Consider the following 17202-nt stretch of genomic DNA (forward strand, 5'->3'; position numbering starts at 1 on the left):
CATGCCAGCAGGGGCTTCTTCACCAGCCAACCCTGCTCCTAGCTGGCAGGCCACTTCCCAGGCAGTTTCCAAACAAAAAAACAGAAGAGATTTCATTTCTCACTTCAATTATTATTATTATTATTTTGGCTTCTGCATTCCCAGTCCCTACATTCTGAATAAACAACCTTTTGTTGTAAATGGATAACTTGTAAGCCATAGGCACTCAGGGAGGGCAGAGAAGCTAGCTAAGGTGTGGGGAGGGGGAGGGGAAATCTGTGCTCCAGGACTGGGCCTGCCTACTGTGTTGTTATGTGACTGGGCTACATGTGTCTCCACGTCTGTCTCCGCGTCCTCACCTGGACAGAGGGATAATTTTGCATGCCATCTTGACAGCCACAGTGGTGAAGCCATACAAGATGAATTAGAAGAAGGCACCTTGAAAAAAAGAAAAAAGAAAACTGTGTAAGAAAAAAAAAACCCACACACTTTGTTAAATATGCTCCACTTGATAATTCTTCATAAAATTAGAATCACAGTGACTTCCAGTATGCAGTTGAGTTTACATGAAGTCTGAAGTCACTTGTTAAAGAAATGCTTTTACAGGCTTGCTTCACCGGGCAGAGAACTGGCTCTACTGTCTCACAGATGTGGGACGTGACCAGCTTCGATCAGAGTGGCCTTGATCCAGTTACTTTTCCTCTGTGAGTTGTAGTTCCCACATTAGTTGAGGAGAGGCTGCTGAGGTGGATGTGTGTTGCAGGATGAAGATAAAATGTTCCCCAAAGATACAGAACACATATCTTTTCTACTCATTCCTGGATTCTTGAGGAAGATCCAGTTAAAATGCAAGTGTTAAATACAGTGATGGGGCCGGATGGGCCTAGGGTGATAAACATGCTTATTCTGAGAATTGGTAGTTATGCATAGGACTGTATGGGGCTGGCGTAGCCCCAGTGGCATAGGTTCTACTGAGACCTATTCCCAGATGGGAGCCATAAGCACATGGGCAATTGTACAGCCATGCAACCACACCAGTAAGTGGGTAGAACCAAGAGCTCCAAAGCTACACAGACAGGTTCCATTCCTGCTTCTGCCTCCCCTGCTCAGTGCCTCTGTTCACCCATGGGCACACCAAGCTCTGAATAGGATGAAGCATGGCAACTACTCAACACAGTATCTGGTACAGAGTAAGCCCTCGGAAATGATAGTATTATTATTAACAATAGTATTATTAATCCGAAGTACCTGGGGCTGCATATATCTCAGTACTCTTTTCCTCCTGGGCAATTTCCATTTTCTAAACCGAGGTCCTGCTTTTTCAGCAAGGAAACTGCTAAATGCTCCCGCATCAGCGTGTGCGTCTCTGTGTGTGTGTGTGTGTGTGTGTGTGTGTGTGTGTGTAGGGGCAAGGGGCTCAAGTGTTGGAAGTGGCCCAGCGCGTGTGTGTGTGTATGTGTGTAGGGGCTGGGGGCTTAAGTGTTGCAGGTGGTGAAAAGTGTGTGTGTGTGTGTGTGTGTGTGTGTGTTTGTGTGTCTCTAAGGGCTGGGGGCTCAAGTGTTAGAAGTGGTTCAGCGCGTGTGTGTGTGTAAGTGCGTGTATGGGTGTGTGTAAGGGCTGGGGGCTCAGGCACTGGAGGTGGCTCCGCGTGTGTGTGTGTGTGTGTGTTCAGGGGCTGTGGTCTCACCTGTCTGAGGTGGCCCAGAGGCCGGTTAGAGACTGGGAGGGAGGGCAGAGGCAAGAGAGTCAGCGGGTGCTCTCGCGAGAGTTCACCGAGTTGCTAAAGTTATTAAAACACAAAATACACATTCGCACCAGGAAAAAAAACAACCCCCCGCTCGTCCCGCCCTGTCCCTCCAGGCTGCGCAACGCTGGAGGGCGATGGGAGCGCCAGACAGGTAAGTCGAGCCTAGCACGTGAACCTTCCACCGGCCCGAGCTCCGGGGCGCCGCGCCCCCAGCCCCGCCCCGCCTTAAAAAAAAAAAAAAAGAAGAAGAAGAAGAAGAGAAAAAGCCGCAGGGAGAGGCGCGGAGGCCGCGGCGTCCCGGGCTCCATCCGCGACCTAGAAGAGGAGGAGCCCAGACGCCCCTCGCGCGTCATTGGTCCATCCGCCTAGCAACAGCTGCGGCCGGACCAATGGGAGCCGCGAAGCGGCCGGCCCCGCTCCAGAAACATGGAGCGGAGACGTTCGCTGTCCCAGCCGGGAAAACAAACCAGTGGACCCTTCACATCCCAGCGCTGACTTTTCTTTCTTACCCTGCCTGCCCTCCCCCTTTTCCTTTGCAACTTGTCACCAAGTTTAGTCCCCAATGCATGCTTTAGTCCCCAAATTCTGACGCGGACGGAGGGCCTTTTCAGAAGGTCATCTCTTCCCACTCAAGGGGGAAGTCTCGTTAGAGTCAAAAGAACGGACAGTTTGAAAAACATTTGTCAGGTTTTCGAATCTCTCTTGGTCTTCAATTACAATAGCTTCACTTTTAATATATAGTGTGTTTTCTGCAAGATCTGTGCCCAAAAAGAAGGGCGATTTGAAACACTTATGTACCGGGCTTTGACCTCGATTTTTGTTTGTTTTCTATGCTTTATTGCATTTAATCCTCGAATTAACCGTAATTCGGAGAGTGGGTTGCCGTGTCTCCGTTTAATAGATGGGAAGTTGAAGTTCAAAATGGTGAGTGGAAGTGTCGGAGAAATTGTGGTGGTTAGTACATGGTTCGACAGGATTCAAACCCAAGCCAGTCTGATTCCCAAGACACTCTGTTTTCCTGATGCCAGGTACCTCTGCAAGCACTTTTCAGAACTGGCCATAAAGAAATTCTCTGACCTGCCTTGTTTGATTGTACGTCCTGCCCTATACTGGAGAGGAAGAAATGTTACATAGAGAAGCTAAGAAAAATTTGGACAGGCCGTGCTGGGTTTTCTGCCCCAGTCTCTTGCTCTTAGATCAGACTGTTCTTTGTCCAACCCTATTTCTACCTGGCTATCCGTGCTTCATCAAACCTAAGCATAAAAATATACCCTGGGTATCTATTCTTACCCTGGGTCTTTGGGTCTTCATTTTGAGGGCTCCCATGTCACATAAAGCTATGATTAAGTAGATTTGTCATGGCTTTTTTTCTGTTAATGTATTGTCAATTCATTCAGCAGACTCAGATTAGAAACTTCAGGGGGAAAGTTTGAACTTTCCTAAGGAAATGGTGCATATTGCAAAAATCGAATCCAGACTCTCTGTGTGTTATTCTCAAACCCCAGCTGGCTTTGTGGGTGTGTGACCAGCCCAAATGCACAGGTCCTGTACTTAGAAGGTCTTACACTTGGTTTACTGCTCTGCTGTTGCTGTTTTGAAATTCTTAATACGATTTGAAGAAGAGGCCCCGTGTTTTCATTTTGCACTGGGCTGGCAAATTATGTAGCTGCCCCTATGAATACAGCTTATTTAAATGTCCCAGAGGAATCTCACGTTTTGAGAATGTAGAACCTCAAGGAAAGGAGGAAGGTTGTAAGCTGGCCGCCCCTACCCACCTCACACACACACTTAGACTTCAGCACACACCCTGCAGTTAGTCAGTTTTATGACACTATAACTGTAATTTGAATCCCCAGTCTATTAAATGGGAGTGTATATATTTATGGCGGTGTTTATGTGTGTGTGTGTGCATGCACACGTGCGTGTGAGAACTCAGAGAGGGAACAGAGGTTTGGGGCATTTACAATGCACAGATACAGCCCTGGTTATTGACTCTATCCTTTCCCTTTGGAGACATTACAGGGGATTTGGACAGGCCCTGCTTTTATGAAATACACTCTTAGGAGGTTTTGGAGTGCCTGTAAACACTGGACTGTGAGTGAGGTTGGTGTGATGCCAGCTGTCCCTGAAGGGAACAAGCCTTGAATACACTTCCACTGGGCCTGGCAGAAAAGCCACATATTCTTGCATCTGTGTTACCCTGAAATCCAAATCTTTTCTAGTAAAGATAGGCCTAGTTTTTATTCTCTGGATTGTGCTGATCTAATTCACGTAGTTAAGAGATGAAATGACAAGTAAATCACCAATGGCATGAAGGTCTGAAATAAATGAAGAAAGCCGGAGTGTTTCCCTGACATTTAGTTTACCAACAAAGATAATCACACTCTGTGGCAGGTGTAAGGGACTCTAAGATGGCTTTGAAACCGTCTCCAAATTTTGGAGCATTTTATTTGGTGTCGAGGGAAACTGAGGCCCTGAGAATTAGGCTGTTACTGCAGGTTACACAGCTAGGCGGTAGTGATATGTGGGTTAGAATCCACTTTGCCTGACTTCTGACCCAGGGCTCTTTCTTGCTTTTCTGTATGAACAGAAAAATACCATAAAACATTATGTAATCAGTTCCTGTGAAGAGAGGTTATTGACTTAATAAATAACCACATGGGGTCACAAGGGAGGGTTATCAGTGGTTGCTGTTTGCTCCTGTTTCGTCTATATCATCTCATTTAAGAGAATATTCTGGATAATATTGAGAGAATGTAGACAGTATTGTTTCCATTTAACAGATGAAGAAAGTGAGGCACAAAGTCGTGGAGTAACTTGCATAGGGTCCCTCAGCTTGTTAATGGATTAGCCAAGATGTAAACTCTGTTATTCTTCATTCCTAAATAGCAACATTAAACCATTCAAATTATCATGGAGCCATGCTAGTCCATTTTAATGACAATATAGATTAAAGAAATGAGTCTCGTCCTACCAAACAGAATTTAACTATCATGGTCATCATTAAGTTCACTTTGGGTCATTAATTGCTCTTAATTCAGTTTTGTCTCAAGTTTTTTTGGGGCTTTATGGTGATGATGTGTTACTCCCCTTTGACATTGCAGATCAGTTTAAAGTGTATTTGATGTCGACTAAAAATCTCAGTCTAGCCAAAATATAAGTCTAATGATTTGCTTGGTGTTTCAGAAAAAAAAACAATGATTAGCAAGTGACTTTGTTGATTAAACCATTTGGTTCTAGGTGAAACTGGCAAATGTCACCTGGGGTTTGTTGCAGAATCTCTGAGGTCTCAAAGCAGATCTGCTGATTCACAATCCCTACGGTGGTACTCACACTGGGCTGCACACGGGAATCACCTGGGGAGCATTAAAACTCCTGATGTTTGAATCCCACACCCTGAATTTCTGATGGAGTTGGTCTGAAAGACAGCTTGGTCATCAGGAGTTTTAAAAGCTCCCCCGTTGAATCTAATGTGCAACCGAAGTTGCGATCCATAGGAGGAACTTGGGAAGCTGTGTGTTTAGTAAGCATCCCAGGTGATGGTTCCAATCAGAGGAGTTTGGAAACACTCCTGCAACTTACATGCTCTGTACAAACCAGGAGCAAGCACTCTGACGGGCTATTTAAGAAAAGTTTGTGGGAGAGAAGCCAGAGACAGCCTAGAGATCGCCTACAACCAGGCTCACCTGGCATAATTTGTGTATTTTTCTAGGAAATAGAGTTTTGAGTGATGAATTGAAGAGAGAAAGAAAGAACCAGTCGGAACCTTGAAACCACTTCCCATTAATTCTATCATACTCTTATGCAGTCACCCCTTCATCCTCCCAGTCTATATTTATTGGTCATCTATTATATACTATGAATCACTTTAGTAAAGGGCTAGGAACCCAGTGATGAAAAATCATATAGATACCTGGGATCTTGTAATATTTAAAATGCTTTTGGCTGGCTTAAATGACTGAGGAAAGTCTTGACTGAATTAAAATAAAACAAGCAGGATAGTATATTTGCATCCTGGCCCTTTTCATCATACTTATTCTTTCTCAGAGAAAGCTTACATATAATGGCAGCAAAATCCATTGAAATCCTGATTTAGAAACACTTAGCAACCCTTGTCAACAATAAGTCCCATGATATTTTTAGCATCTCATCAGAATTAAAACAAATAAACAAACAAACAAGCAAGCAAAATCTCTACACAATGGAGCAATCTTGGAGAGGGAAAATTATAGCTTACTGATCAAGTTTTAGGGACAGATTTCTAACCGTGAAACCATAGGCGGTAAAAGTACACGGATTGCAGCCACTCCTGGGCAAAGAGAAGTGGACCAGATTTGGAAGGCAGTATTCCATCCTGAGTAAAGGAAAGAAAAGTGCTTTTCTTCCTCCCTTCTTATCCACTCTTCTTTCCCTGAAAGATTTCAGATTCCAATATTCATTTTCTAGTGTATACGTATTAAGTGTCCAGTTCATACTAAGACAGTCTTTTTTTTCGAGATGAAGTTTCACTCTTGTTGTCCAGGCTGGAGTGCAGTGGTACCATCTGGACTCACTGCAATTGCTCCTCCCGGGTTCAAGCGATTCTTGGACCTCAGCCTCCTGAGTAGCTGGGATTACCAGGAGCCTGCCACCACACCCGGCTAATTTTTGTATTTTTAGTAGAGACGGGGTTTCACCATGTTGACCAAGCTGATCTCAAACTCTTGACCTCAGGTGATCCACCCGCCTCGGCCTCTCAAAGTGCCGGGATTGCTGGTGTCAGCCACTGCGCCCAGCCATACTAAGACACTTTCAACCTTAGCATGTCCAGTGCTCAAATCCTGTCTGGTGGTGCTTTTATACCTGGCTTCGAAGAAGTATTGAATAGCAGGAGGTACATAATCTAAGTGATAATTTTTATTTGCATTTGTAAGAGATTACTGGTCTAAGTTTTTATATCCCTGTGATTTAGTGCAGGGGAAGAACAAGGCAAAAACTAAACCTTTTATTGAACTCCAGTAAGACCTCTTCCACCCCTGCTGTCTGGAATAGCTTGGGACGGGGCACGTGTTCTGTTCCAAGGAGAGTCTGGCGTTTTCTTTTATGTAAGTGTCTTATAGGAACAGATCTGCCTGCTCCGCGTCTTGGAATGATAAGCAGGTATGAACAAGTCTGGTGGCCCCAGGACATGTGCATACCTACATGACACTGAATGTCCTCAGCAAACCTGGGTGTTTTTGCAATTCCCTGTGTTTCAGAGCCTATGAACTATGTAGGGGTGTCCAAATCAGCAAGCATCATCCCAGTGCCCGAAAAGATGTTCTGTTTCTAGGAAAAAGCTGAAAAACTCCTCATTCAGATTAAGAAGGAGAGAGATTGAGAGGGAGGGTCTATTGGAGGCAGTATTTCTAATGCCGACTTGTTTCTCCTGGAATCTTTGTTGGAGTTTTGTGGTCCAAAACCCAAAGTGATATCTAGGTTATAGGTTGAACTCAGGAGCTACATTTTATTGTGGATGCATGGACAAGGAGGTGCTAGAAGTCAAACATCACCATATTCAACCATACCATTAGAATTGCATCTCATTCCTCACTGAAACCCCTTCATGGGAGAACATTTGTTCTAACAGTCATTTATTTAAAAGGAAACATTCTGGTCTTTAAGGAGAAAAGGTATTGAATACTTTAAAATTTCCACTAAAGTGCATTTTCCAAAATTCCTATTATATATATGTGTGTGTGTGTATATGTGTGTACGTCTGCATATTTATATACACACATATGAATACATATTCATATATACAAAATTCATATTTATATATAAATGAATAAATTCAGCCTTTTATTTTCTCCATATCTGAAATTAAGTAAAGATGTTCTAATTTACAAAATAATATTAGTCATCATAAATTGAGCTTTCGCACCTTATGATCTTTGCAAATGATCTTTGGATGTTCTAATTTCTTTCTTATTCCCCCTTTCTCATTCATCTCTTCCCAGCCAGCTCCCTCCATCTCCTCTTCCAACCCTTTCCTGCCTCTCTCTGCCCACACAGACTTGAAGAACCAGTTTCTCTCCTTGCCTTTACTCCAAAGCCATAAACTTAAAATAAAACACATGGCCCAGAACAGGGTGCTGTCTTCAGTTTCCTTTTGTCTTCTCCTGATACTTTGTTAGTTTTGGATTCTGCCCTGCAAACTCCAAGGGCACACTTTCTAGGTATGGAGAAAACAGGGTGTTTCCTGCTCCCCCCACACCTCAGCAGAATCTTGCTGAGTGTGTGGGATGCACCAACTCAGTGGTGCAAGATTTGATTGGAAGCAGCTGACGAGCCCCAGCCATCTGGTGAGTGTGCTCACCAAACAGCCTGTCCCTTGTGGTTGCTTAAGAAAAATATTTGTAGTCTCTGGGTCACACTGCTTCTCTTTTGTTCTCCTAAATGCTGAATTTAGGCTTGCCTTTATCCCAGTAGGACGAGACAAGGCAAATAGAAAGAGGGCTGCAAGCTCATGGGAGAGACTCCGGGACTGTGCACCCTTGCGACCTCATATCTCAACATTGACCTTCTAGACCCTTCTGTTTCGTGCACGTGGGGATTGATAATCCCCTTCCTGCCCTTCGCAGATCATTGTCTTGGGGCCTTTTATAAGGCAGAGCTTTGGTGTTACCTTGTAGTAGGGCCACCTCCGTGTTCTTTTTCAGGAGACTTTAAGCTCCCTAAAGGCAGGCACGTGCTCCGATCAGAGCCTGGCACAGGGTAACCACTTAATACATATTTTTAGGATACTTCAATGCATAAGTGAGTGTTGCCTCTTTCCTCAGCCTCTCCATCCTACTTAAAAGTGGAGAAGGGAGGTTTGATCAAAGGACACAGACTTGATTTTGGAAGCCATGGATTCACTACATCCCCAGCATTGTCCTTAGAGAACCCCCTTCTTCAGAAGGTACCAAGATTCACTCTGGGGACTTCCAATATCAAAGATACCCTTAGATTATGGATGCTCCTACTGGCCAGATGGGCTCCAGTCTCAGGGAGTGAACATGCAAAAGAACTCTCCTCCTTAACATTTGCCTGGTTGGGGACCCCCTTTAACCTGGTTATAGTAGTGAGAGCTTGGCATGTGGGCAGTAAGGCAGGCTTTTCTTTGTTATATGCATTCTTAAAGTTTATTAAGAATTTATTTTTATAATTTTTATTAATAAACCAAGAACAGTTTTAGATTTACAGAAAAATTGGGCGGATAATAGTGAGTTCCCATATTACCCCTTTCCTGCCCCCTGCATACAGTTTTCATTATTAATATCTTACATTAGTGGGGTGCATCTGTTACAATCAGCAAACTAATATCAATACATTATGATTAACTAAAGTCCCTAATTTATTCAGATTTCCATGGTTTTTCCCCTAATATCCCTTCTCTATTCCAGGATCCAATCCAAGAGTCTACATTCCAGTCAGTTGCTATATCTCCTTAGACTACTCTGAGCTGGGACAGGTTCTCAGACTTTCCTTGGTTTTGATGACATTGGCAGTTTTGTGAAATACTGGCCACTAATTTTCTAAATGCCCCACCGTTGGAATTTTTTCTAATGACTTTCTCATGATTGGACTGCATTTAAGGGATCTTGGGAGAAAGACCCCAGAGGTAAAGGGCCCTTCTCATCACACCACATCAAGGGCACATACTATCAACATGATTTGAAATTGTTGCCATTGACCTTGATTACCGGGCCGAAGTATTGTTTGCCAGGTTTTCCCACTGTATAGTAACACTTGTCCCCTACCTTCTATACTGTACTCTTTGGAAGAGAGTCACTGTAGCATATGTGTTTTTGTTCTCCAATGTGAGTACAATGATGTCATTTCTCGAGGGTGTGTATTGCAATAGTTTTATGTGGTCTTCTATATGTATGTCTCCCTATACAGATAATGGATTCTCTATGTGTTTTTGATATTAGGTTGGTGCAAAAGTAATTGCAGTTTTTGCCATTAAAAGCAATGCTTTGCAAATTTTATAAAATACAGTTATGAGCAATACTAGTTTGTGTGTGTGTGTGTGTGTGTGTGTGTGTATTGTGAGGTCAAAATTACATGCAAAAACTTAATAGATTTATTTCTGTTACATTTTAAGAAAAAAAAAAAAGGTATGGTTACCCTGTATGTACCTAATTATTTTAGAGTATGTTTAGCTAAGAAAAGGATGGCTATGTTGACAAGAGTGATGTAATAATGTTAGCAACCTCTGACATTTATCAGGTGCTTAGTAGGACCAGTCCTGTGCCAAAGATTTTACCTGCATCTTATTTGATCTTATATCAACCTTTGAGGTAGCTGAATGGCTTTGGATCATCCACTTAACTGCTCTATTTTTCCATTTCCTCATTAGCTATAGGGAAATTAGAGAAATATCTACCTTATGAAATTATTATGATTATTATGTGGAATGAATGGGATTGTATATGTATGAGTCTCAGATAACTTAATAACCAGCCTAAGGTCACTCAGTTAATAAATGGGAGAACTGTGGCTCAAATCCAAGTGCAAATCATTCCATATCCATGTTCGTGAACACCCTACTGTATGCTGTATGCCCTCCTGGATAAAGTACCATCTCTTTTGACTTATTCTGGAAAAGGAAGGAGTAGGAAAGGATGAGACTGGGGACCCAAGGATGCAGTTTTCTGTTTTTTCCTATCACCACATAATTTTGGGGTAGGGTTGGCCATGAATCAGAAGCATCTGTTGAATACGTTTTTCATGAACTGTCCTTTTTTTCGTCTTCTCAGAAGAACATCCTAGCACATCCCAAGACCATGACCTTAAAGCTGCTTTATTTTATTCCCTCCTAAAAGCTGAATTCGTGGAATCTTCTGAGTGAACACTCATCTCCTTCCTCCCTTGTTTGGCAAGTTGTTGGTCAGTCTTCAAAGAGCCCATCTTCCTTGAAAGTATGATATGCCTCTGTCACTAGTTTGATTTGGAGAATTGCAACCACTAGGCATGAAGCTTAGATGTACCCTGAAGTTGAAATGATCTCAAAAAATTCCAAGATAGGTGTGTAAACTACCACCACCCCTGTGGGTTTATGATGTTGACTTGTTTTAATTGTATGAAACTCCCCAGAGACAGGGAAGGAAATCATCCTTCACCTTCCGTTGCTGAAAAGCATGCTGCAGAGAAAAATGGTGATTCTTAGCAAAGATGCTAGGGACAAAATTGCTCCTTGGAAACCCCGAGAAGCAGAAGTTCTTTCTCTTTCTCGGCAATCTCAAGGTAGCTTGAGTTGTAAATACAAACTGGTTGTAACTGTCCTCCTGAGTGGCCTTGCAACCCATGACCAGAACTGGTCAAAGATTTTTATTTCACCTAACCACAGGGAGGAACATGAAGGCACGGCCACTAGGTGTTTAATCAGCAGGTGAAGTCAAGCCTTTTATTCTTTGTATACTGCAGTCAATAGAAAGTTATTGCTTAATTAACCCCTTTGAATGAATACCTGATAATTAATAAACCCATAAAGTATACCCTAAGGCTTTAAGTTGAAGAAGGCTCCCCTCTTCAAGTGGAAAAGAGAAGAAAAAAAAAATCATGCTGAACTAATGGGAAAAAGTTCCAGTAGAAGGCAAAGCAATTAGGATTAGTGAATTCCATTTCATTTAAAGTTCCAAGATAGAGGAGCCATTTATCTAACAAATTAATAATGGGAGTGACTTGCCTAATATAGTAACAAGTCCTTATATTTTATTAGTGGAAATCCAAACCAAGTAATTTAATGATAGACAAGCTTCCACATATATAATTTTTTGTTAGGCTTTTTAAAAAAAAAATGTCGCCGTACTCAGATAGTTTTAGATTTATGCATCGCTTCTAAATTAGTCCCCACTTCAGTTTGGAATGATACATTTAATATTATGGCTCTGTAGAAAAAAATCAATTTTTTTTAGTGTTTTCTTTCATTTTAAAGAGCTTCGTCATCTGGCTAATTGTGTCGCTGTAAAAAAATAGAAGAGTTGAGGAGGTGGTTCATGTTTCCCAAGTATCATTAAATTTGCCGTGTGTTACAAATGGGGACTACTGGGGGCCTGTTGAACGCGGGAGCTGTGGGGTAGAGCAGAAGGGAAGGTATTAATGTAGGGCCACTAAACAAATCTCTCTTTCTAAATTGAGAGAATATATGAGATATATCCTGAAAAATGTTTGCAGTAGCAATAGTGTGACCGAGATCCACTGTGGTCTTGAGTTCTCGTGGAGCCTCTTGGGTTTGCCTGAGACCCAAGGCAGGTGAGAAAGCCCTGAGACTTCTGCCCCTCTGATCTTCTCCCCAGATAAGGAGGAATTTATTAATCATCCAGCAGGTATTTACTGTGCCCCTGCTGTATGTCAGATATTTGATGCTAGTCCTTGCCTTACCCTCAAACCAATGGGGGAGCAGCTACAATAGCCTCACTTGGCCTCTGCTCTCAAAGTTTGCCTCTGCATTAAATTCCTAGAGAGGAATATGCTTCAGTGTGAGGAAGGGCAAGAGCACTAGTTGAGGGACATATAGTTCAAAAAAATCAAAGATTTTGGAGAAAAGCACAATGGCACCCAAATTCCATCAGCCATGACCTTGCACAGGGCTGAGCCTCAGCTTCTATAACCTGTAAATCAGATATTTTCCACATAGGCTAGTTATTGTGTTGTACATAAATGTCTGATATATGGTGAACACTTAGAAGTCCTGGAGAATAAAATGAGACCACAGTGAAAATGTATTTTGAAAGTCAAAAAAATACAGTATCAATTTAAGATACTAAAAATTTTAGCAAATGGTGGGAGAAATATATTACTTGAAAGACAGTTGAGATATATTTATTTATTTGCTAGCTATCTATTTTGATGCCTCTCTCCTTTGATTTTGCCCAGTGACTAATAGCCTTTTTCAATTGCTTCTTTTCCACTTTCACTTGCTTTACATATGCAAAATCTTAGAGGAGTCCCAAAGTTTGTAAATACCACCACCACCAACAATAATAATAACAGCTCAGCAGCACTAAGACTAAATACCATACCAGGCAGCCTGTATGGATCTTTCTAAAATAGTTCTGACAACCCTAAAAGAGCAATATTATTTAGCCCATTTTAGAGATGAAGAAACTAAGGCTCTGTCTTTCTAATATAATCTATTACAAAGACTTTTATTAGTAATAGTGAACATTTATAGAGTATTTAAGACTATATGACAGGCAGTTGATATTGTCATCTTGTTTATTTCTCATTTATTCATTCAATAAATATTTAATGAATACTAGGTAGTCATAGTGGCCCAATCAGTATAGACTGGTCAACAGGAGAGAACTCATAAACCCAGTCAGGAGATAGTATAGAATAACATTATGAGGTAGGTGCTATTGTTATCTTTAGTTTATGTCCAAGAAAAATGAAGATATGATTCAAATCCAGATACTTCACTTTTAACCATGACACTATATTGCTTTTGAGAAAATTGCTTGGGATCAAGAGAACTGCGACCCTGGGGATGTTATGGTTGAGATGAGCCATCCTCCTCCGAGTCTATAAGAGAATTGGGTCTAGATAGTCAGTGTGACTGCAGATCATCCTTTGCCTTCTCAGGAGGGGGACCAAGGCTCTGAGGCAGCAGCCCTAGTTCCTCCATTTGCCACTAATTACCATGTAACCTTGGTAAGTCCCTCAGTTTTGCTGTGCTTCCCTCATCAGCCAAATGGGGATAGCCATACCTGACTTAGAAGAAGTCCTGGAGAATAAAACGAGACTGTAGTGAAAATGTATTTTCAAAGTCAAAAAACACAGTATCGATTTAAAATACCAGTAATTTTAGCAAATGATGGGAGAAATATATTGCTTGGAAGACAGCTGAGATGCTTTTATTTATTTGCTAGTTACTCTATTTTGATGTGTCTCTTTTTTGATTTTGCCCATGACTATTGATGACACATATATAAAAGAAAAATGCTCACTGAAATGGAAAATAGAGACTTTAAACATGAAAGTTCAAGATAGATCAGATTGATTGTATTCTTTTTTTTTTTTTTTTTTTGCCTACTTCTGTTAGCAATAACTGGTCCTGTACTGCTAAATATCTAGTTGAAAATATCTTAGCAGACACATTCTACCTCTACCTAATAAATGAGACTTCCTATATAGACTGTCTGATAGTTGTACAAAGGAATCAAATGCATATATCTAACCATACACAGGTACTCAAAGATCAATTGTATTCAATAATATAATGGATGTGTTTTTCATCTTTAAAATTCCTGCAAGAGTAGTTATTCTTCACAGATTAAATTAGCAAAGTAGGAACAGATGAAGTCAATTGTCAATTGTTCAAATGCAGGTACATATTATAGAGACAGATCACAACCTTGGGGGCTGCTAATGTGAGAAGATAAATCCCTCCTCATAAAATGAGTATTAGTAGCAATCTGCACCAATGCATTTAATTTCTCATATCCTTGTAAATCTTCAGAGCTCGAATGAGGTGCTTACTTCCTATTACTTCACTCAGATCAGAAGGTTTAGAATCATCCTAAAAATCTCTTTTTATTTTTTCAAACCTGCTTCATTTCATTCTCAAGAACACTGTAGCATCAACATTAAACAGAGCTAGTTAACGGGGGTTTTAAGAAAATTAAAGGTGCGGCCAAGTCTAGACATCCCAAAATAAGTGGATGGGGGGTACATGATTTTGGTCCAGTTATTTTGGCCACCTTCTTAATGGACAATTTGGATCGCTGCACAGTCAATCCGCTTAAATGCATCTGTGTTGGCCATTAAAACAAATTGAATGCGCTATGGCCAATTCGGTCATGTCATAAAGAAATGGCCTATAGGGCCCATGGAGATGCAGAATTTCAGCCATTATTCGATTATATCTGATCAATGGAGACAGTCTGTATAGGAAACCCAGGAGCTAAAGTAGATCACACAGGAGGCCCCAACCTACTTTGCCGACCATGTTATTAGGATCCACTGTCGACAGCAACAAAATTGGCCAGGTGGTTGACAAAGCATCACTTTACTTTGTCCTGAGAAGAGAAAAGTCAGTGCCCCATGACTTTGCCTAAAATATCCCATCAGCAAACCAACAGGTCATCTTTTCCACTTTGAGTCCTGAGTAATTTGAGAAGTAGAAAAAAAAATACAAAATGTCCACTGCCTGTGACCTCTAGTGTTGGTGTAAAAATAGACCTTATGCTGCATCCATTGTGATTAATGCTGGGTAGAGGTAATTTAAGAGGGGCCTAATTTTCTTATTTTTTTCAGATCTCATCTCCATGTACTTTACCTTTCCCTGCACCTCTGCTTATCTGAGAGGTCTCAAGATCATCATTTGGGACCTCCACTTCTGCTGGGTCTGTCATCTTAGATCACCTTGATCTTCAGCATCTTTGTGAAGTTGAACAGGGGAATGACCCTTATTATAGGTATTTCTGGATTATACTTTATATATTTAAGCCATAATGTAAGGAATAATTGTGGGTCATATTTACTAAACATTTGACATATGTTAGGTGCTATTTGGCGTTTTAAGTATATTGTCTTATCTAATCCTCATCTGACCCTGTGAGGTAGGTTCTGGTGTGTTTACCGCGTGGATGAGGGAGCTGACACTTCAAATTGTAATCACTTGTCAAGGTCAAGGTCATTCAACAGGATCAGAATCAGGACATAACCCCTGGTCCCTCTGGGTCCAAAGCTTGTAGTCTCAAGTACTGTATCATCCTAAGCACCATTGATGATGACTCATTTCAGGCCAGCTTAAGGGATAAGCTTTCACCAATTTGTTCTTATAAATATTTACTGTTTTCAAACCATGTGTTAGACATTGTGGGAGTACAGAGTTGAATGAAACACAGTCCTTCTAAGGAATGTACATCTAGTTGGGGAGATAAACTTGCAGTGTGACAGTATGAGTTGGGTGCATTCGGTCTGAACAGACAGCAGAGCTCTTTCTTTGTTGCCTTGCTGAGTGATAAGCAAATCTGCTCTCCAACTTCTGCTCCCTCAGTCTTTAAAGAGAAGTGTTCTCTGCCAGGGTTTCCGTGTTCTTCTGGAACTTAGCAATGTGATAGGAACCAAAAAGGGGCCACCGCCTGGAACCAGCAGTGGAGGTTTTGTCACCATTCTAATAGGGCCAGAGGCTGTGGGAATATAAAACACTGACAGTGGACACTGAGAACCACTGTGCATGGCCCAGGCAAGTGAGGGCTGAGTCCTGGTGGATTGTGAGAAACCACGGGAAAGTGGCTAGAGCCACCTCACTCACTCCAGGTACCTTCTAGCAGTCAGTGGCCTTGCATGAGTTGATTAGAGGATAAATAAAATGTGGCACATATATGCCATAAAATACTATGCAGCTATAAAAAGAGAACAAGGTTATGTCCTTTGCGGTAACGTGGATGGAACTGGAGGCCATTATTCTAAACAAACTAACACAGGAACAGAAAACCAAATTCTTCATATTCTCACTTAAAAGTGGGTGCTAAACACTGAGTACACATGGACACTAAGAAGGGAACAACAGACACCAGTCACTACTTGAGGGTGGAAGGTGGGAGGAGGGTGAGGATTAAAAAGCTACCTATTGGGTACTATGCTTATCACCTGGGTGACAACATAATATGTACACCAAACCCCACCACCAGTATTTTACCTATATTACAAACCTGCACATAAGCACCTGAACCTAAAATAAAAGTTAAAACAATCATAAATAAATACATAAAAGGCAAAAAAAAAAAAAAAAAAGAAGTGTAAAGAGCCATTATCCAAGAAGAAGAAGAAAGAGGAGGAGGAAAAGGAGATTATCTTTGGAAATATTCTCATGGAAAGAGATGAGACTTGCTTCTTACCTCCACCATCATATCCTGTTTGTTCCTCCTAGGGAACCTATCACCTTATCCATTTCATCTTTGTCAATCCAAATTCTAGCCACCAAAAGCAAATCGCCTTACTTCCTTTGTGACAATTTTTCTGATCATCTCAAGGAGAATGGTTGGAACATGTCTTCTCATTCTTTCTCAGTTCCTCATTTTCATTCATTCATTCAGTCAATCAGTCAGTCTGTCAACAAATATTGAGTGCCCAGTAGATGCTGACCATTGTGCTAGGTCTATAGCACTGAGTCAGTGTTTGCTCATTCAGTCACCCAATGACTTCTTATTCCAACAGACATCCTTAAAAGTGATATTTGGATGAGGAGAATCTACTATATGCAAGATCACAGTGCAGCATAGACAACAACTATATATGCTAAACCTAGATTCACAGAGTATTGGTATAAACTCATGACATAAGAGAAGACCCAAGGCCAAAGAAACTTCAGTTAATAGAAGAGAGTAGAAAGGGCATTTTGCATGTACTGGAGGAGCTAGGATTCTCTAATTGGTTCAGTTATTTATTTAGAAAAGAAAACATGGAGGAGAATATGCAATGCAGTAATAGTTTCTTAGCACAATATCAGGACAGGTGGA

The 17202-nt window shown here is 41.4% G+C and overlaps 2 long non-coding RNA genes across 13 annotated transcripts in view; one reads left to right on the plus strand and one right to left on the minus strand.

The window, feature by feature from the left end:
- Nucleotides 1-1743, minus strand: part of LOC105491227 (uncharacterized) — a 103183-nt gene extending 101440 nt beyond the window's left edge. For 2 of the 4 annotated variants that reach the window (XR_011616600.1, XR_011616599.1), the window contains exons 1-2: nucleotides 1228-1641; nucleotides 339-417 (exon numbers count right to left, since the gene is read on the minus strand). This is a non-coding gene — a long non-coding RNA (uncharacterized lncRNA). Of the gene's footprint in view, nucleotides 1-338; nucleotides 418-1227; nucleotides 1642-1666 lie in introns of those variants that run through there. The other 2 variants (XR_011616598.1, XR_011616597.1) reach the window with 2 other exon arrangements.
- Nucleotides 1744-1794: 51 nt separating this feature from the next.
- Nucleotides 1795-17202, plus strand: part of LOC139359923 (uncharacterized) — a 255904-nt gene continuing 240496 nt past the window's right edge. For all 9 annotated transcript variants that reach the window (XR_011616590.1, XR_011616588.1, XR_011616591.1 and 6 more), the window contains exons 1-2: nucleotides 1795-1877; nucleotides 14993-15153. This is a non-coding gene — a long non-coding RNA (uncharacterized lncRNA). The remainder of the gene's footprint in view (nucleotides 1878-14992; nucleotides 15154-17202) is intronic.

Source organism: Macaca nemestrina, chromosome 18 (assembly GCF_043159975.1).
Source record: "Macaca nemestrina isolate mMacNem1 chromosome 18, mMacNem.hap1, whole genome shotgun sequence".
NCBI classification, from domain to species: domain Eukaryota; kingdom Metazoa; phylum Chordata; class Mammalia; order Primates; family Cercopithecidae; genus Macaca; species Macaca nemestrina.